The sequence below is a fragment of the Ambystoma mexicanum genome, chromosome 6q (assembly GCF_040938575.1).
Source record: "Ambystoma mexicanum isolate Mex_15411 chromosome 6q, UKY_AmexF1_1, whole genome shotgun sequence".
Lineage (NCBI taxonomy): Eukaryota > Metazoa > Chordata > Amphibia > Caudata > Ambystomatidae > Ambystoma > Ambystoma mexicanum.
Window position 1 is genome coordinate 1,466,129,488 of NC_090937.1, and position 21,987 is coordinate 1,466,151,474.

General features: G+C 46.0%; 1 pseudogene; it reads right to left on the reverse strand.

Annotated features, from left to right (window-relative positions):
* Positions 1-220: 220 nt before the first annotated feature.
* On the reverse strand, positions 221-21,140 carry LOC138515353 (26S proteasome regulatory subunit 7-like; annotated as a pseudogene).
* Between the last annotated feature and the right edge of the window lie 847 nt (positions 21,141-21,987).

The window sequence follows — 21,987 nt, forward strand, 5'->3', positions numbered from 1 at the left end:
TCAAGGGAGCGCATATATTACATTGCGTGCTTGGCAAATGCAGATGTTCTTCCTACGTATCGTATCCTGCTAATTACTGATGTCTAACAGCAGTGCGCCCGGCTCATGTGGTCAGGGCACAATTTACTGTGGAACTAACATGGAAAGAAAAATATTTGATCCAATTGCACACCAGTGGCTCTAACACACATGTTACCTTGGTTATATTCAGCAGCAGCATTTAGTTATAGGTCATATATCTATGGGTTGCACTGAATTTGGCATAGGACTTCTCTGTTGCTGCTTTTCAACGTGCTCAAATAGCAAACATACCAGCTTCTGTGCACACACTTCAGATTTCAGCCCAGTGCTGTTATGACACAGTCTCGCTTGCCGCTCAAACCGAATGTCTCGTTCAACACTCATGGAGCGTGTATGAATCTTGAAAATGTGAGTATGACCCTCGAGATCAGGCAAGCTGAATTCAATTTTTCGGTCCAGACATCCAGGCCTCATCAACGTAGGGTCCAATGTGTCTGGTCTGTTGGCTGCCATAAGCACTTTAGTAGTGCCCCTCGGGTCAAATCCATCCTGTTGGTTGATCAACTCCAGCATAGTATGCTGCACTTCGTTGTCGCCACCAGCACTATTATCAAATCATGCCCCTCCAATGGCATCAATTTCAACAAAGAATATCAGGCAGGATTTCTTGGTTCGAGCCATTTCAAAAAGTTCACGCACCACTCTTGCTCCCTCCCCAAAATCCTTTTGCACCAACTCTGAACCAGTCACTCTGATGAAGCAGGCATCTGTCCTATTGGCTACCGCTCAAGCACATGGGGTTTTTCCTGTACCTGGAGGACCAAAAAGCAGAACACCTTTAGGTGGCTCAATACCAAGATTAATAAAGCACTCAGGATGAAGCGGAGGGGTTTCATCAACCTCCCTTAGTTTCTCGATCTGTTCTTTGCACCCTCCAACATCGCTTTAAGTGATATCAGGTTTCTACTCCACCTGCATCATGGTAACGGTTGGGTCAATCTCTGGAGGCAGGGGAATGTGGATCTGATACTTATTTCTATCCACACCAACTTGTATTCCCTCTTCAATGTCAGTGGGCACCACCTGTTCACTGAGGTCCACCTTGGCAATCTGTTTGACATTGATGATATATTTGGGATCCTCAGAGTCTGCATTGATTATCTTTGTACATCTTGCAACTTGCAGTGGCTGCTCACTTTGAGGTGTTTGCTTATCTGCAGCCAAATCCCAGAGAGCCAGCGGCGCCAACCCGGTGTCGGACTCCTTAATTCCTGTGTGCTCATTCATTTTCTTAAGTTGCTGCCATAAGGATTCTTGAGGAGTTGGCTGTGATGAAGTGATGCTGTCTTGTGCAGAACTACTACTGTAGAAGTAGAAATAGTTCTCTGACTGATGAGGGCTATATCATTTAAAACTTACAGGGTCAACAATATAAGCAAAATAGTTATGCAAAAAGGGATATGGGATGGTGATGGGGGACTGTGGTGAGATATTCGATTATCACAACTTGCTGATGTGAGTACATTATGGCCGTGCAAGTTCAGTGGGCAAGAGAAATCTGCGTATGTATATATATGTGCTATGGAAATGGGCTCGATGTTCATGTGTTCCAATAGATTTGAACCTCATATTTGGTTGACTTTTGCTATATAGCTTGATATACCGTACTATAGATACAATTCATTATGAGGTAATAAAAGCTATGGCTATGTTGTGAATTCACTTTAGGAGATTTTACTTTCAAATTACTTCATGACACTATGCATCTTGAATGGTCACTACTGGGGGTCGTGGTTGCATGGCCTATTCGGAGTATATACATTGGTTGATCACAATTATTGATGATCACATTGATGTTCGGATTGTATGTAATTAATTGCTGATTTCCTACACTGATAGGAGCACAACACATTATTCACATTGTTCATTTGAGAATTCCACCCCCAGATTGCTGGGATAAACAGGAATCTTACCATGCTTAGGGGTGTCTTTACTTGAATTTGTGTTATAATGAATATCTGTGGTATCTATAACAGGGTGTGTCTGAGGCAATTGGTGTAGTTCTTGGAATGGCATTCAGCAAGAAAAATTAGCCAGTAGAAAACAGGACTGAGGAATGATGTTAGAATATGGGTATCTTTGTGTATGTTGCAGGTGGGTGAGACCAAATAGTAGAAATGCAATTCCATTGAAAATATGATATGCAATATGTTATATAACGAGAAAGATATAAATATTGGTTTGGAATTCTGTGTGCATAGCCTGTCATGAAACTATATGGGGAATACAGTATTGTAAGGCCAAAACTGATGAACTATAAAGGATGCTGAGGGCCTCTAATGATGAGAGGTAGATGATGGAGGTGACATGGTGGTTATGCAGGACATACTCAAAAGCAATGGAATGGGTAAATAACTTGTAAACAGTGGTCAAAATAACTTGGAATGTTAATGGATCAATATGGGGAGTGGGGTGGGGATAAAATATGTATTTCATTAAGGAATTGGGTGCAGGCATTGGGATAATTACAGTTCAAGAAGTTGGAGTTTTTGTAAATACTAAGACTCAATATCACCTTGCGGAGGTGCTGGGTGTAGTGTTCTGTTTCTTGTAAGATTATTAACGGATTTATGCATTTTGCAATTTGAATGTACATCCATGATGTTGTGGACATGTTGTAGTTTTGTTCTTTGTATTGTTTATTCCAAACTGATAAATAAAGTGTGTAAAAAAAAGGAATTCACATGCCTATTTAAAACTCTTCTGCAGTTAGTGCATTTATTACTAGATTTAAGTATTGTGTGATACTGTCATGATGCCTACCCCCGGAGCACCAGGCCAGGCCCAGCACCCCCGGAAGCAGGCATCATGCCCTCGGGTAAAAGCCCAGCGGCCCCTTATAGGGGCTCTTTGGACTCAGTCCTGGCACCTTTGGCGCCAGGCTCATGTTGGACATCAGTCCTGGCGCCATAGGCGCCAGGCTCATAAAGGGAGGTGTTTTGTGCACTTACCTGATGCAGACCATGCTGCACGCTTCAGGCCTCCCTGAGACCTGAAAGGGACTATTTTTTCATAGGGACTATTTTTTCACTCAGGCGTGGCCAGGGAAGGATACATACCTAGTTGGGGAAGGATACATACCTGGGACTTCTTTGGAGGCTATTTAAGCCACGCCCAGACAGCAGCTCATGCTTCGCGTTGTTCTGCTTCCTGCAGCTTAACGCTCACCGAGTCTGCTCCTGCTCCTGGACTCCAGCCACGCCCGCCTCGAACCTGGAAGATCTGCAAGGAAGGACGAGAAGAGAAAGGTGAAAACCAAGGTCTATTTCAAACTTCTTACCTGCATCCGGAATCTTCTCGCCAGCATCCCTGAAGAAAGACTTCCATTTAAAAGCATCGCGTTGCTCGCTGCAGCGCCACGCTTCACTCACCTGTCCTCGAGACATCTCCCGGCTCCATCGCGGCTGTCAGCATCGGACGCCACATCTCCGCACCTAGGGGAGAGAGGAAGAAACAAAAGGTGAGCAGAAGGAACACAGAAGGAAAGCCTGATTAACAGCCATAATACTTACCGGCTTTTCTTCCACATTTCGGGTCCGCGCCGCCCCATTGGCAGGTACCGTACCCCGGCCCCTATGGGGAAAGGATAAGAGACATTTCTGGGGAATGATGAGGACATTTAGAGGGATCGCCCTCATCACTACTCACCTCGGCAGTTTAACCCCTCGACGCATCGCCTTCTTTCTGCACCTGAAATAAAGGACAGATCACAGGTTAGAAAGACAACATAAAGGGGGCCTCACTTGAACTTTGAACTTTCATACTTACGGCGCATCGCTCAGGAAAGTCAAGTGGATTTTGCCAGCGCCATTCTGAAAACCAGTGAAGTAACTGGACGAACACCCACCCCTGCACCAGAAGCAGGATGGAGAGTTCTTCCTTCCAAACCATAAGAAGGATATTCCTACGGGCCAGGCAAGCACGATTTGGAGGTCCTGTCCAATCGGTGTTCCGGGTCCTGCGCATCACGCTAGAAGAGGCCACTGCAATCCAGACTAGACCAGCGCCCCCGTGGGAACCAGGTGAGCGTTACAGAACGCGAAGCCTTCCTACAAATTCCCACCCAGGCGCTATGGAAACTTCCGAAACTGACCAGTTGGCCCGATTACTGGGGGAATTACGGGCCGGAGTACACGCCGCTCATCAAGAGACTAGTGCCCTCAGGAGGGAAGTGATTGTAATAAAGGATAGAGCTGATGACCTGGCTAGACAGCTTTTGCAAGGTCAAGCTGGACAAACTCCTTTACCCGTAACCCGGTGCAGATTAATCTACCTGGAAACATGCCGCTGGCCCCACCTGAACGCTTTGCTGGGGACCCCAAACGATTCACTGTATTCATGAATCAGTGTCGTTTGCACTTCCTATGCAGACCTGGGGCCTTCCCTAATGATCAGACCAAGGTAGCCTTTGTGTTGTCATATCTCAGCGGCAGTGCTGCCGATTGGTCAGTCCCACTGGTAACTCAAGATGACCCGATTCTTCGTGATTTTCAAGGATTTCAAACAAGCATGGAAAGGTTTTTTGCTCAACACTCCCAGGGACAGGCTGTGGATGACGAACTTCTATCTCTGCGACAGGGCAATCAAGACCTTCTATCCTACATTGCAACCTTCAATAGACTAATTGTGGAAATTGGTTGGCCAGAGGATAAAAGAATCACGTTATTCTATCGAGGTCTACGCGGAGAACTTAAAGATGTCCTGGCACAAGTTGTAAATCCGCCCCATAATGCACTGAATATATAGACTTAGTGGTCCAATTGGATCACAGGCTGCAAAACAGAAAAGCAGATCGGTCCAAGTTTGAAACCCGGGTGTTGGCCAAGACCCACGCTAACCCCAAGGGGGCTGATGCCTCGGAGCCTATGCAAATAGGAGGTGTTAAAGGACCCCTAACTCAAAAAGAACGGGAAAGAAGACGACAGATGCAATTATGCCTTTATTGTGGGTCCTCTGGACACTTTCTACGAGATTGCCCGGTTAAGCCACCCAAGAAGGTGGTAGGAGCCGCTGATAAAATCCATGGAAACTCTGTATCGGGAAACGACCACGCCCGGCAAGCGTAGGGGTCCGCTTGCCGAGCTTGAAAACTTACTCTCAGACCTCGCATTTCATTGTGCCAATGGTCCTCGTAGATCCGGAACAGCCTAAACGGTTGCATGCTATAAAGGCATACATCGATAGCGGGGCTATAGGAAACTATGTGGATCGAGAATTGGTCTCTAGGATAAACCTCCCTCTGCGTCCTAAAACCACCAAAGATGTCATCACCACAGTAGATGGAACCGAAATTGCCTCTGGACCGGTAACACATTCCACAGCTGAGGTGACACTTGTAGGTCCGGATGGCCATCGGGAGGCAGTTGTGTTTGATGTAATCAAGGCTCCACAGTTTCAGATTATTCTCGGAATCCCTTGGTTAGAGACACATAATCCTCGAATTGATTGGCGAGCGAAGAGAATAACCTTCCCGGATTGTGCACAAACCTGCTACCCAGAAAATCCAAAGATTAATCTAGCATCAGTAACCTCTGTCCCCGTGCAACTACCTCCAGAGTACCAAGACTTTCAGGACGTCTTCCAAAAGGAACAGGCCAACACGTTACCTCCCCACAGATCGTACGATTGCCAAATCGATCTGGTGCCCGGTGCACAACTCCCTTGTAGCAGGATTTACGCCCTTACTATAGCCGGTCAAGTGGCACTGCGAGTAGAGCGCTCGCTTTGACACCCGTGCAGAGCCTGTTAACGCAGGTTCGAATCCCGGCAGGGCCAAACTCAGCCTTTCATCCTTCCGAGGTCGATAAATGAGCACCACACACCGTGGGTAATAATAAGCAGCGCTCAGATACCTGAGGGTTCGTAGCGCTATATAAAAGCCTAATTATTATTATTATTATTATTATTATTACTGAACCAGAGAATCTGCATTTGAGACAATATTTAGATCAATACCTCGCCAATGGTTTCATTCGCCCGTCAAAGTCCCCGGCATCCTCAGCTTTGTTCTTCGTGCCTAAAAAAGAAGGCGACCTTAGAACTTGTATCGATTACCGCGCATTGAACCAGATAACTATTAAAAATTGTTACCCTCTGCCTCTGATCCCTGAACTCCTTGACCAGGTGAAGGACGCTTGCGTATACACCAAGTTAGATCTCCGGGGGGCTTATCATCTGGTCCGAGTAAAAGAAGGCGACGAATGGAAAACGGCCTTCCGTACAAAATATGGACTATTCGAATACCAGGTGATGCCTTTCGGGTTGTGCAACGCGCCTGCAGCCTTCCAATTCTTCATGAACGATGTCCTTCGGGAACTCATCGATGTCTGTGTTGTCGTGTATATCGATGACATTCTTGTGTACTCCTCTTCGGAATCTGATCACAGAAAGCATGTCAGGGCCGTCCTAGAGAAACTGCGCCAGCACAAACTGTTTGCCAAGCTGGAAAAATGTGTTTTCCATACCACCGAGGTTGAGTTTCTCGGATTCATCCTGACACCTAAAGGGGTCCGAATGGATTCACGGAAAGAGGATGCCATCCTCAAATGGCCATCACCTAGTTCGGTAAAAGGTGTCCAAAGCATCCTTGGTTTTGCCAACTTTTATTGCAGGTTTATCCCGGAGTTTTCACGTGTGGTGCAACCCATCACTGCACTCTTGCGAAAAAATAAACGTTTTGAATGGACCGAGGAAGCCGAACAGGCCTTTCAGGAGTTGAAAGCTAAGTTCACGTCCGCACCTATTTTGAAGCACCCGCGTCCCGATCTCCCATAGATAGTCGAAACCGACGCGTCCAGCTTAGCCCTGGGAGCTGTCCTGTCTCAGAGAGACCCTGAAACCAACCAACTGTACCCTGTAGCATTTTGGTCCAGAAAGTTCTCGCCGCCGGAGATAAATTATGCGATCACCGATAAGGAACTATTAGCCATTAAGTCCGCCTTCAAGGCTTGGCGGCATTATCTCCTCGGCGCCCGGCATACCATCACCGTGATCACTGATCACCGAAATTTACAATATTTAAAAACTGCCAAGGCTCAATTGTCTCGACAGCTCCGATGGGCTTTGTTTTTTGCTGAGTTCGATTTTGTAATCACCTACCGCCCCGGCTATAAGAATGGTAAGGCGGACGCTCTATCCCGAATTGGAATGGAAGAAATAGACACAAACTCAGAACCTGTGCCGTTAATTCCCGAACAAAGAATTTTGGGGATAACCACTTTACAAACCCTTGAAGACATTCAAGCACAAGTGAAACAATTCCTGGACTCTTCAGCCTTGCAGGATTGGATCAAAAGGGGGTCTAACTTTTCAGTCAAGGATGGCTTACTTTACTTACAAGGACGCTTATTTTTGCCAGAAAAGGAATTGCAAGAACTGGTTATTTCCCGTCATCATGATACCCTGATGGAAGGACATCCTGGCATTGCCAAAACAGAGGAAAAGGTTAAACGACAATTCCGGTGGCCTTCCTGGCGAAAGGATATTAAATCTTTCGTGATGTCCTGTGGAGTTTGTGCCCAAAACAAAGGTCAAAAGACAAGACCCGCCGGTCTTCTTCAGCCCTTAGACATTCCACCAGCACCTTGGCACACCCTGTCACTAGATTTTATCACGGACCTGCCCTCTTGTAATGGTTACAATACTATTCTGGTCGTGGTGGATTTATTTTCCAAAATGGCCCACTTTATTCCGTTGAAAGAATTACCTTCAGCCTTTGTTCTTGCCAAAGAATTCCTCGAAAATATCATCCCTTTGCATGGATTCCCGTCCATACTAGTCTCCGATCGGGGAAGCCAGTTTATTTCTCATTTTTGGAAAAAGTGTTGTCAACTGGCACAAATCGACGTAAGACTCTCGACCAGCCACCACCCACAGACCGATGGTCAGACGGAGAGAACGAACCAGACCCTTGAACAATATCTACGATGTATGTTGCACCAATCGGAGGGTAATTGGAAGGACATTTTATGGGTGGCAGAATATGCATACAATAACTCGATACACTCTGGAACTGGTCAGAGCCCCTTTTATACCCCATATGGACATCACATTTGTACTTCAGACTTGGACTCACCTCTGAGCCTTGAAATGCCCGCAGTGGACCATTTGCATTCTACGATTACTCAAGCCTTCAAGGATGCAACTGCACATTTGCAACATGCGAAAGGGAAATACAAAAAGAATGCGGATCTGCATCGAAGAGAGGCGCCTCCATACCAAATAGGGGATCAAGTATGGTTGGCTACCAAACACCTATCACTCAAAGGGCCTCGAACTTTTAATCCAAGGTATTTAGGCCCTTACTCAATCAAAGCTATAATGAACCCAGTGGCAGTCAAGCTTGATCTACCAGCTAACATGCAGATTCACCCCGTTTTTCATGTGTCACTTTTGAAACCAGTGCACCCAGGAACCAGATTAACAAATCCACCAGAACCGATTCAGATAGATGGGGAGCCTGAATTCGAGGTGAAGAACATTTTGGATTCTAAGATCTCAAAATCAAAACTTTTCTATCTAATTGATTGGAAAGGGTACGGGCCTCAGGAAAGGTCTTGGGAACCCAGTGATCACGTACATGCACCTCGGCTGGTGAAAAGGTTCCATCGGAATTTCCCAAACAAACCGAATCCTCCAGAAGGAACGACCTTGGGAGGGGCCTTGGGGGGGAGTGCTCTCATGATGCCTACCCCCGGAGCACCAGGCCAGGCCCAGCACCCCCGGAAGCAGGCATCATGCCTCGGGTAAAAGCCCAGCGCCCCCTTATATGGGCTCTTTGGACTCAGTCCTGGCGCCTTTGGCGCCAGGCACATAAAGGGAGGTGTTTTGTGCACTTACCTGATGCAGACCATGCTGCACGCTTCAGGCCTCCCTGAGACCTGAAAGGGAGTATTTTTTCATAGGGACTATTTTTTCACTCAGGCGTGGCCAGGGAAGGATACATACATAGTTGGTGAAGGATACATACCTGGGACTTCTTTGGAGGCTATTTAAGCCACACCCAGACAGCAGCTCATGCTTCGCGTTGTTCTGCTTCCTGCAGCTTAATGCTCACCGAGTCTGCTCCTGCTCCTGGACTCCAGCCACGCCCGCCTCGAACCTGGAAGACCTGCAAGGAAGGAAGAGAAGAGAAAGGTGAAAACCAAGGTCTATTTCAAACTTCTTACCTGCATCCAGAATCTTCTCGCCAGCATCCCTGAAGAAAGACTTCCATTTAAAAGCATCGTGTTGCTCGCTGCAGCGCCACGCTTCACTCACCTGTCCTCGAGACATCTCCCGGCTCCATCGCGGCTGTCAGCATCGGACGCCACATCTCCGCACCTAGGGGAGAGAGGAAGAAACAAAAGGTGAGCAGAAGGAACACAGAAGGAAAGCCTGATTAACAGCCATAATACTTACCGGCTTTTCTTCCACATTTCGGGTCGGCGCCGCCCCATTGGCAGGTACCGTACCCCCGCCCCTATGGGGAAAGGACAAGAGACATTTCTGGGGAATGATAAGGACATTTAGAGGGATCGCCCTCATCACTACTCACCTTGGCAGTTTAACCCCTCGACGCATCGCCTTCATTCTGCACCTGAAATAAAGGACAGATCACAGGTTAGAAAGACAACATAAAGGGGGCCTCACTTGAACTTTGAACTTTCATACTTACGGCGCATCGCTCAGGAAAGTCAAGTGGATTTTGCCAGCGCCATTCTGAAAACCAGTGAAGTAACTGGACGAACACGCGCCCCTGCACCAGAAGCAGGATGGAGAGTTCATCCTTCCAAACAATAAGAAGGATATTCCTACGGGCCAGGCAAGCACGATTTGGAGGTCCTGTCCAATCGGTGTTCCGGGTCCTGCGCATCACGCTAGAAGAGGCCACAGCAATCCAGACTAGACCAGCGCCCCCGTGGGAACCAGGTGAGCGTTACAGGTACCACATAAAGTGTATATATTTGCCATTCTTTGATTAAGCATTCCAATTACAAAGTGTTATTATTTATATGTATATATTTTTAGGGGTAGAAACCTTATTTTATATAAAGAAGCTTTGTGGACATTCCTTTGTGGGGGCTTTGGGGAAACACTGTACTTAAGAACCAGTTTGCATGGTCTGCTTCAGCCTGGTTGCTAGTCCATTGCTACCAAATTGAGAGCCCTGGCTGGGGTGTTATGTGCCTTTACCCTACCATATAGAGGGCAGAAGTACAGATACCCCCTCCAGTCTTTACATCTAAGCTCTAGTTTACAATGGCGACAAGTGCATTGGTCCCCACAGGATGCGCCCCAGGACCAGTGGCGGCTGGTGAAGTTTTAGAGTGGTGGGGCACTAAGCATGTAATTAGTAAGCGTAAGCGAGCGAGCCAAAATCACACGAGAAGAGTGTGGGGGCGAGTGCTCCTCCAAGAACATTTTGAAAGAAAGGGTTAAAAGTATGCAGTTTACATTATCGTTTTCAAAGGAAAAGGAGAGAAAATTATTGATTTTACAGGCAGTTTTTAAGCATTTGCGGGTGAGTGAGTAGTAGGAGATCCTATGGGAGAATGCTGCAAAGACAACTCAGCAGGTCAGGTGACTGTCGCTGAGATGTTTTATGTTTAGACCTTCCTATATGGCTTTTTTTTCTTCCTACAGTAAAAAAAAAATTTTGGACCGGGGGCTTGGTACAGCTCCCTCACATCACTCAGTGTGGTAATCTCTGCCCCGTAGCAAAAATCAAAAGCGGGCACCCATTAATATATGCATAGTAAGTGAATACTTAAAGTGAAATATACACATTTAGTTAATTGATCTTTCCATTTAGAAGAAAGTTCACAAGACAAATGCGTATTTGCCTTTCAAAAAAGTAACCAACACTGGAAAAATAACCTGAGAGAGTTCCAATGGCTATGCTGGCAAAGAATAAAAGGTACTCACCTTTTAAACCCAACAATTTATGTTGAAATATTCCAAGGAAGACAAAATCCAAACAGTAGACGTGTGCTTTGATGACACTTGTATGTGGTCTTGTGGGTAAGCGTCTGCATTGGAAACATGACAACCTGGGATGAAAACACCCCGGGATGTCATGTTTCCTAGTAGCCGAACACTTGAGCGATCAAACGTTTTTTAATGCTGGCCTCAAATACATCTAAAAGGGGCTGCGTTCGCCCCCTGAAAAAAGTGGGCGCACGCTGTCCACCCACATGTATCCTCTCGGCTTGTGCTCTGAAAATCAGCACAGGGACAGAACCAGAGAATACAACCCCTCCAGTCTCCACTACTGAAGCCTCTCTTGCCACATCCTGGGCATTTACTCAAGACTCACTTGCCCTTTCATCCTACCCTTCTCAACCCCATGTTTGGCTTTCAACAATACTCTGTTTTACAAAGAGAACTTGAAAAGTACACAAACCATGGTAAGTGACTCACAAAAATATATAAATCCTTATAGAAATATGATAGGCAAAAAGTTTACAATTGTGGCATTATTCACCCCACCTTGAATGGAAGACTACAAAGACCAGAATGCAATTTTGCAAAAGGCAAACAAAAACTCATTACAAAAGGTAATGTAGGAAAAGGTGAATTACCTGTGAGTTTCAATGTTTGACAAAGGCATGCTTCCCAGCTCGTACAGTGCTAGGACATTCCTAGGCCATGGCCTGACAAGCTGATGTATTTATGGCGCGATGTAAAAGCAACATGGGGTCAGGGGTTAGGTCCTAAAGGCATGCCAGAAACGAATGCGTGCTTCTGGTCTTGTCTTCTGTCCTGTGCTGTTCTCACCTTGGTCTTGTCTTCTGTCCTGTGCTGTTCTCACCTTGGTCTTGTCTTCTGTCCTGTGCTGTTCTCCCCTTGGTCTTGTCTTCTGTCCTGTGCTGTTCTCCCCTTGGTCTTGTCTTCTGTCCTGTGCTGTTCTCCCCTTTACCCTGAACTTTATATTTCAGGGAAAGCGCCTGCGGACCCAGCCATACCATAGATTCCCAGAGTGGGTTCTGCCAACACTTATTAAGAAATGTCAAACAGCACAAGCACACGGGCAAACAAATACACAGCAGCTATTCTAAAGCCTATGTTACAGGCATTTTTAAATCTCATTTACATATTACAAAAAAGCCTTTGTAAACCGCAGCCGTAAAAAAAAAAAGTCAAAACCTTCGCCATTTCTGCTTTTACCTTTGTTACGGGGTGCACTCCCCACCCTCATCCATCGTTCAGTATATGGAACTTTTGCAATGGCCTTCCATTCCACCAAGTGCAATATTCGTCATCCCATACATTAAATATGACATGACACCGGAACCCTTTCACAGCTGCACATTCCTATCTCATATCCGGAAAGTGAGTTTCCTAGGTAATGTTGGCAGTGTATGATTTCCTGTGATAAAAGGAGCCTTTTTATGGACAGGGATGCCCTTCGGAGTTGGCCGCTCCTTCACACAGATGGTCGGTGTTTTGCTTGATCAGCAAAGTAGGACGAGGGGGTCATTTTAGGAGTGCCTCCAAATCTTTAAAGGGGGGCTCCTGCTTATAAATATATGTAATTGAGTATGTGGAATACGATCATGCAGGTGCGGTCCTCTTATGTGTATGTGGATTACACATTCCATACAAGCCCGACACTGGGCTCCACTCAGCGAATAATAGTAGCACAAATCCGATTTTTAGGCAGTCAGGGCCCCAGTGCTGGAAATAGAAACATGTATTGGGGGAACTGTCACCTCTTTGGAGGGGCGGGGCAGTGTGACGCAGGGGGCAGGGCCATGGGGCGTGGACCCCAACAAAGTTGCGCAACACAGTGGGCCTCATTATAAGTTAGCCGGTCCGGTAGAAACTGCGCCGGTAAGCTACCAGACCCATCACTACCGGACCGGCAAACTACGAGTTCTCCTCGAGGGTGTCTTTTCACCTGCCAGGTCTGACCTGGCAGGCGTACCGGCACCCGCGAGCAGAGCATGTCGGATGCACCGGCACCATTCACGAATGGTGCCGGTGCATCCGGCTTCCCAATTCCCATTGAACCCTATGGGGCTCAAATGGGAATGAGGAAGATTATTTGCCGGCGCCCGCGAATGGGCAATAACAGGGTCTGGCAAGGCCGTAATGACCCAATAATTGCCCATTCGCGGGTGCCGGAAGAAAAATTATACCGGCGGGAGTCGTGCCGGTTTTACCGGCATGGCTACCGCCAGTATCATGATAAGGCCCAGTATCTCTTCATGGAACCCAATCCTAGCGATTTGCATGAAAGCAAAGAGAATTATGGGAACATCATAATGTCCACAATTTTAAATGTTAAACAGGTCTTATAGTGATTCAGTAAGAAGCCCCTTTAAGTGAATAGAGGGCTCTTTTGTTTTGATTAGTCACAATATTCACCCTAATAAGAGATGTCTGTAAATTACATGATATATATACTAGTTTGGACAATTGCAACACTGTTTCGGAGGATTTGGGAGTTTCTGCCCACACTGCTCAGTCTTCTGAAAGCATTCTTTCTGCTTATTGAGGCAGCAGGACCAGGGTGAGTCATGTGCTGGCCCCTGTGTCTGGGGGACAAAGCGCTGATCAGTAACAGGGGCAGTTGGTACCCATCGCCCCCCCTCCCAACCGGTGAGATACCTACCATCCTGTTACAGCCCACTTTGCCTATGTAACTGAGGCCAGACCAACTTCTCCATTTGTGGCATAACAAGACTGCAGTTTTATTATCGCACATTTCACACTGTGACTGCAAACCAGACAATAACATATTCAACACTATTACAATCCCAGGTGATCGGCAGTACCTTTTTGTTTACACATTCCTAGTACCCCCTTACACTTTCATCTGTTCCTTCATTTATTTCCAGCCAGCTCTTTTTTACTTGTCCATTGCTTTCCAGCATACTTAGGCCACCACTCCCCAAGCCTCCCAGAGCCTGATGGTCTGGGCGTAACACATTGGCATCCGCCGCTGATGGGCTGCAGGGAGGGCTTTTTTTGTTCACTAGCCCAAGCTGGAAGCTAATGACCACAGGGGGGCCCCTCTTCTTTATATCGTACATGCCCCCGCCATGTTAGGTTACTGGGGAGGAGGTTAGTTCAGGCACTGCTCGATCGCCTGGGTTACTGCTACAGCAAAAAGGGGTTTTCGCCCCTTTGCCACACCCCATCCCTGCCGAAAACTGGCCTCCTATTCACACCCTCGCCCTCTCAGACCATCGTCCAAGGTCAGCAAAAAAAAGGTACTAGCCCATATCTAATAGTTGCACCCCATTGTCTTGATAATAACTCCTAGATCAATGGGCCCATGCCCAATTATTAAGAAGCCAGCCCCCTTGCAAAATGTTGACATAGCTACGTTCAGGTTTTTTCTGGACTTTTCAACCGCTGCAATTGACTTGCCTCACTCCATATAAACCTAGGAATCAATTCTGACCACATCAGTTTGCATGCCCCCCAAGGTCTTACTCAATGCCCTCATAATGAAGCACATTTCGCGAACCCTCTCCCCAACTGGGCCAGGCCATTCCCTCCTGGATGGACAACCAATATGTCGGTAGGGGCCCGCTCCTCCAGTAATGCTGCCACTGTTTCCTCCAGCTCCTACCATCTAATTCCTTTCTTACCAAACCATAGCTTGTCCGTATTGCTCAGGCCCCTGTCTCATCCATGCCTCCTTGTGTCCGACCACTCCACCGCTCTCGTTATGAACGAGTGACCAATCCTCCATACTACCTTTCCATCTTGCGTGGCATCCCCTAGCAAGGGGTAAGAGAAATATATACAGACTGTCAGTGGCTAGCTCTACATTCTGTTAGTTTTGATGCACTTTTTTGTAGGCCGCTGATTTCCAATGCCCAATCTCCTTAATCCCCTAAACGCTGACCCCTGCCCTCGCTGCTGTTGAGGCCGCTCCTATTCTGAACAAGTGGGTGCCATACTGCCTCGGGTCCCTGCCCACTCTCTTTAACACCATGCCCAACACTGCCCTGAACTGAAAAACTTTGCTTGAGTGACACGATTCCTGAGCCTGCATCATGGAGAGCGGACAAGCTGGATGTAAAACCACCTTCAGCCTGGACCTCTTCCACTTTGAGGTTCTTCAAAGCTTTATTCATGAATGATGCCTTTTTATCTGCCACTTTGTACCAGCAAACGAGCTCCAAGATCCTGTGACTGGATATGCGGGGTTCCCGCAGGTATTTGTCCTTGCGACTTATCTGAGAATGACCATTGGAGAAGTGACCATTGGAAATTTGCTCTTCATCGGCCAAAGTGTATGAGAATGCCGCATGCCACAGATGGGCATAAAACACATCAAGTGATTCCCCTTGTGCGTGAAGGCCTTGTCCAAGAGTTTAACTGCTCAGATGCCACCCACATTGATGGGTACCAGGTGGAAATTCCTGTTTACAAGTTACAGACGTTTTAATTTAGATCCAGTTGTTGGTACGTTCCTTTTTGGATATCTACTCAAGTATGGCAGTACATGATGAAATAGCCTCGAACAGTGAAGATACAACCTGCAAACCAAAAAGGGTCAAAGTATAACTATGGGATTGGTCCCAAAGGAATGATAAAATCTGAAAGTACAAAATGTACGAACACTATAAACAGGCATGAAATAGAACGGATACTGTAATGACATATTTATGTTGGTTAAAATTATTTATTTATTTATATTTGTATAGCGCACTTACAGCCCAGAAGCATCGAGGCGCTGCTACATGAGGTTTGTAGGACATTTTGATTAAGTGGTTACTGGCGACCAAGGTGGTCTCTTGGTTACAGGTACATTAGTAGTAAGTTGTGGTAACTGAAGGGATAGCCCGACTACGTCAGAACAATGGGCTAGAAATGCTTGGTCAACAATGTGTAGCGTTTTCTGGGGACTACTATTGTACTAAAGTAGGCCTGGGTTATTTCTATTATGTCAAGAGAGGTACATAAACACTTTAAATGTGAAAAATAAACAAAGTTATAAAAATGTGAAAAATGCACAGGAAGGAATTTCAGACACAAATAAATATTGAGCTGTCAGCTTTTTAATTTTTTTAAATTTATTTTGCTGCTGGATGCATTTATTAATCATGCATCTGTTTTTATTAAGAAAAAAGGGTATATTGTTAAAAAGAACAGTTGGGAATTGCGAGAGGTTCAATCACAAAAACAAAGTTTGCAAAACGGTTAATTCTTAATATTTCCTCAAGCAGCTGTTTATGGCAAAACAAATTTGCAAGACAAAATAGTGTTTAAAAAGGAACACTGTGTCACCACCACCTAAAGTGACTAGTGATTAGCGTGTAAAACATACATAACATACATAACAACCAAAACCAAAGCAATAAATGGAAAAACTTTGGGTTATGTGTATCCAGGCTGGAGGGTGACCTAACAAGTGGTCGACGTCTAGATATGGATCATGGAAGATGTTAAGACCAGGCGAAGTATTGAGGTACTGGTCGAAGAGACGTTTCGGCTTAGAGCCTTCATCTAGGGCCTGGGGTAGGTCTCCCTAAAAATAGAGACAGGGGGACTCCATTAGTGTGAGTGGAAAGTTAAAAACTTTTGTTTAAAAAAACAATACATAATATTCTCTGTGAATGTGGTACACCACTCTAAAATCAAGGACAAGGAAGGCACGGGACTGACCTTGGGGGTGCAGATCTGTCAGGATCTGAAGTTAATGTGGCACATGAATGGCAAGACATGCTAATTTAGTTTAGTCTTCTGGCAGTCGGCTGTGGATGGCTGCAAAAATCAAGGAACATGTAGTTCTGGGTAAGATTACTGTTAGTGGAGGTCAATAACAGAAAGATATTTACCCAAGTGTACCTAGAAGGCATGGTCTCACCTAGCTAGGTTGTAGCTGCGCGAAGAGTCTCAGGAAGTGCGCAGGGTGCCGGTTGGTTTTGCAACTGATCATTAAAGTGTGGACCAGCACGTAATGGTGGCTGGGTGATAGTTTCTGGTCTGCAGTCGTCCTATGAGGGAAACGAGATGTATGCGCCCGTTAGGCTAATTTGTGAGGAAAGTGTCTGTATTGTGTGACCAAGTAGGGAAAAGAATTTACCTGGTATTTAGGTCCCGGGCTCGCTGCAGGCTGGCATATGGGGCCGCGTATGCATTTTGCGACTAGATCGCTGCGTACAGGCTGGCGAACTAAAATGAGCCGAGCACTGCACGGCTATGCTGAGTGCGCATGCGCATCAGTAATCTTACCCAGAACTACATAAGGTAGGAGACTGCTGTATTTTATATGTGAATAAGAAACTGGTGTTTTATTTCTTTTAGATATTTATGTGTGATTATATGTTTGTAATAGTACTAATGTGTAAGGTTTATGAAAACCGAAACACAATAAAAAATAAAAATGGAAAACTTCAAATACTATTACATCTAGGAACTGGTTACTGCTGTATGATGATTTTTGATGGTGTCACAATGCTTCCATTTGATACTGTATGTTAACGAGTGGAATTTGACTTGATTTTTTTATTGGACAGCAAAGAACCATAGGATTCTTGTACATCAACCACTATATCATCTATAGTGGGCAAAAGGTGGCGGTTTCCTTTTGTATAGGACATACAATTGGAACTTCCACCAAAGCTTGTAATACTCCCCTGCATCCATTACATTGATACAGATTCTTCAGAGCCCAAACATATGCCATTAGGACTTTGGCTCTCACTCACTACAGAAGGAATATTTTACTGAGAGTTCTTTTATGCTATTCGACAATTGTACAACTGCAGGTACTGTTGAATTTAGTGCTCACTTCAATGATATATGTCCAACCATCAGTCCCACGTCCATAATGCTGAATGTGTCTGATGCAGAATCAGCCCTTCATTCTTCAGAGGATGATAAAAGGAGCACAATTTAATTGGGTAATTAACCCACCCAATTTTATTTATTTATTTATTTATTACATTTGTATAGCGCACAAGCAGCCTACGGGCATTTACAGTGGTATATAAACATATGATATAATTATTATTAGCTAGAATTAAATTTAAAAATAACATTAGGGCTGGCCCAGCTAAAGTTTGAAAATGTGCACCATACTATGTTGCTCTGGCCTTACTCTTAGAATTGAGACCTTGGCGTGATTTCCCACAGCATTACTAGGCACACAACCTACATACGCATTGGTTGAAGTTTTCTTGATGATCTGACTTGGAAGCAGGTTCTAAAACATTTTTTTTAAAAAAACATTTAATCTAAGCAGTGCTGTAAATAAAGCACACGTGCTTACCTAAGGGGTTAATTGGTCCATGTTGCACCGGTGGCCTGGTCCTCAGGGGTGGTGCTGTGCCTGCTCCTACAATCTGTGGACAGTAGGGAGGCAGTAGTGCTTAGGTCAGGTCTTGCAACCAGTGATCACTCCTGGTAGGGGGATAGCAGGTCATTTTCTACCATAAGGCATTGGCAGCTTCTGTGAAGACACCGGGCAGCGTTAGTGGGGCGAAGCTCCTCTGCTTGCAAGCAGCTACCGGCTAGTGCGGTGCTGGTTTGTGGCCACTTGGAGGCAGTGTGGCGCGCAGCCTTACTGAGGGTCACGCACAGGTTGGAGAGAAAGCTGTTTTTCAGCCACTCATATGTTCAATTAGAGCGGTTTGTCAGCATTGGGTGGGGGGTGGGTGGCAGAATTTTTTATAAGTGAAGTTTTGGATTTAGGATGTAATATTAGGATATATTTGTATTTGTATTTATTTTATTTGTATAGCGCAAACCAGGCCTGGAGGCTACCGGGCGCGTATCTTGAGACAGTGGTTACATAACAATATGACAATGCATAGTACATTTACTTAGAACATTCTCCTAGGAGCACATTGCAGAGTAGACAACTAATACATAAATAAACATGTTTATCTAAGTGACTCTTTGTCGTCGGAGGAGACAAGCCAAAGTTTAGCTTTGTGTTTGAATGAGTTCAGGGAGGGCAGGTTTCTGATGGAGAGCGGCACAGAGTTCCACAGTTTGGCTGCCAGAACAGGGAAGCTGGCCCCACCGGCTGTTTGGAGCTTGAATCTCGGGATCTGGCTACAGGCAGACCTTAGTGAGCGAGGTGGTATATAGTGGGTGAACTGGGAGGATAGATAGCTGGGGGCCAGATTATTCAAGCATTTGTAAGTCAGGGCAAGAGATTTTAGTGAGATCCTTCGGGAGACTGACAGCAAGTGCAGGTTCTTCCTAGTTTCAGAGATATGGGCTGATCTATGGATGTTGAGGGCTGCTCTGATGGCATTGTTTTGTATGATCTGGAGTTTGTCAAGGTTGCATTGGTTGGTGCCTTGGTACAGTGCATTACAGTAGTCAAGTTTGGACATGACCAAAGTCCTAGCAAGGGTTGTGCGGTTCTGGGTAGAGAGAAAAGGGTGACATGCTGTGATCAGCTCGCATGTGTAGGCAGAGGCAGCTGCAACTGCATTTGTTTGTCTTTGAAGGGAGAGAGTGGAGTCCAGGTACATTCCAAGGGTTTTAGTATCTTTGGAGACTTTTATGGAGTTTCCGTCGATATTGAAGGAACTGAACATAGGGTTCAGCTTGTTAAGGCTTTGCTGTGTCCCAAGGATGAGGAGCTCTGTCTTATCATCATTAAGGCAGAGCTCATGTTGTGCCATCCAGGTTTGAATGACATGGTATGTGTCATTTAAGGATTTCGAGCCTACCGTGTAGTCACCCGTGATGGGGATGAGTATCTGGGTGTCATCCGCATAATTAGTGTAGGTGACACCCAGATAGTCAAGCACATCAAACAGTGGTTTGGTGAAAACATTGTAGAGGGTAGGGGATACGCACCATCCTTGAGGGACCCCGCAAGGGACTGGCGCCGGGTCAGCAGAGGAAGTAGGGGAGAATACCCTCTTATGTCTGTTGTCCAAGAATGATTTAATCCAATTAGTGGCATTATCAGAAAAATGGGCTGCAGTTTTCAGGTGGTGACAGAGGATTTGGTGGTTGACCAGGTCGAAGGCAGCGGATAAGTCTAATAGTAGTAGCAGGGCTAGTTTGCCTTTGTCTTTAAGATCCTCGATTTGGGTTTTGGGGTCTAAGAGGGCTGTCTCTGTACCGTGCTTAGGTCTGAAGCCGGATTGTCTAGTGCCTAGAAGATTGTTAGTTTCCAGGTATTTCTGTATCTGTAGATAAGCTGCACAGTCTGAAATTTTCAAGAGAAATGGGACCGTCGTGATGGGCCTATAGTTAGTTGGGACCTCAGGATCTAGGGTTGTTTTTTTTAGAAGAGGGATAACACAGGCATCCTTCAAGTTGTTAGGGACAACTCCCGATTGAAATGAGGAGTTGATAAAGGTTATAATGAAGGGAGCGAGGTCATGGGCCGATTCCTTAATGATAGGAGCTGGACAGCCGTCCCCTTGGCAATTGGAGGGTTTTAGGTTGCAGATGATTTTTTCAACCTCAAGGGTGGTGAGTGGCATGAAGCTGAAAGACAAGGGAGAGGCAGGGGTGGTTGTTTTAGGTGGCATAGTTTTGCTTATGAGGGGCGTGTGGAGGGAGTTTTGTTTAGCATTAATTTTGAGTTGCAGGGTGGTTATTTTGTTGAGAAGCGCATTTTGTATATTGTTGCACCAGATGCTGTTTTTAGTGCACGAGTCGGGGGCAGGAGATGGGGATTCTAATTCTTTGAGAATTTTAAAAAGTTCTCTCGTGTTGGATTCTGCTTGAGATATGCGTAGGTTATACATCTCTTTCTTGGCTTGAAGGATGGCTTCCTTGTAGTTAAGTGAGGTGATCAGGAGGGAGGCTTTATTAGTCGTACTGGGATGACTTTTCCATAGTGCTTCGGCCTTACGCTTTTCTTTGCGTAGAATATTAAGCTGCGGGGTGAACCAAGAGTTCAGGTGGGACTGTTGTTTGGCGTTGTGTATTTTTAGCGGGGCTATGGTCTCAATGGCTTTGAGCAAAGTGCTGTTGAAAGTGTCTACTAAGACGGTGGGGTCCTTGTGCAGCGTGGCACAGGTGTTGAGAATAGGGAGGATGAGAGGAAGCAGTTTCTCCCTGGTAATGTCCTTTTTATTTCTAGTGGGTATAGCGGGGGCTATGGTAGGTGTGGGCTGGGGGTTGGTGGCTGGCATGAGGAAGGTAATGACGTGATGGTCAGACCAGACGCAGGCAGTGTTGGAGCTGACAGTGGTGTTTCAATTAAAGTCTGCTATCCAGTCTAGCATTCTACCCTTGTTGTGGGTAGGGTCACGAATGCGCTGCTGGAAACCTAGGTTGGTGAGGGTAGTGTCAACTTCGCTGGCCATGTGGTCCTTAGGATCAGAGAGGCCAAGGTTGAGATCACCTAATAGCAATACCTGAGAGTTAGGCTTCGTGTTGGCAGATAATGTAGATGTAACATCGTCAGAAAAAGAGCCAAGTGGACCTGGAGGTCTGTATATAAGGTGGAGTGTTGCTGTGTTAGTAGGTGAGAGGGATAGCTTCTCTGATAGGGATTCTGCAGAGCTGAATTGGGCATTGGCAATAGTTCTCATAGTGATCTTGTCACTGTGTATGAAAGCGACTCCTCCTCCTTTAGACAAGTTGGATTGTCGATCATTTCTAATAATGGCGTAACCCTTAGGTAAGGATAGGGCTAGGAGTGGACCAGAGGCATCATGTAGCCAGGTTTCAGTAATGGCCAGGAAGTCCAGGTTTTGGGCAGTGATCAGGTCTGCGATGTCCAGGGCGTGAGCCGTGAGGGATCTGGCATTAATAAGGGCTCCCTTGAGTGTTAAGTTAGGTGTGGTGGAGGATGATGGGTTCGGTGGCGTGGGTGGGATGGGCTGTAGGAGGGCGGTGTGGCTGCACTGAGTGCAAGGTAGTCGGGGCAGTGTAGATCTAAGTCTGGTGTTCCTGAATTGCACAGTGCATGCAAGATTTGGTGTAGGTTTGGTGGCAAAGTGTTTGAGCCACATGGCTGGGTTGTTGAGGTAAGGA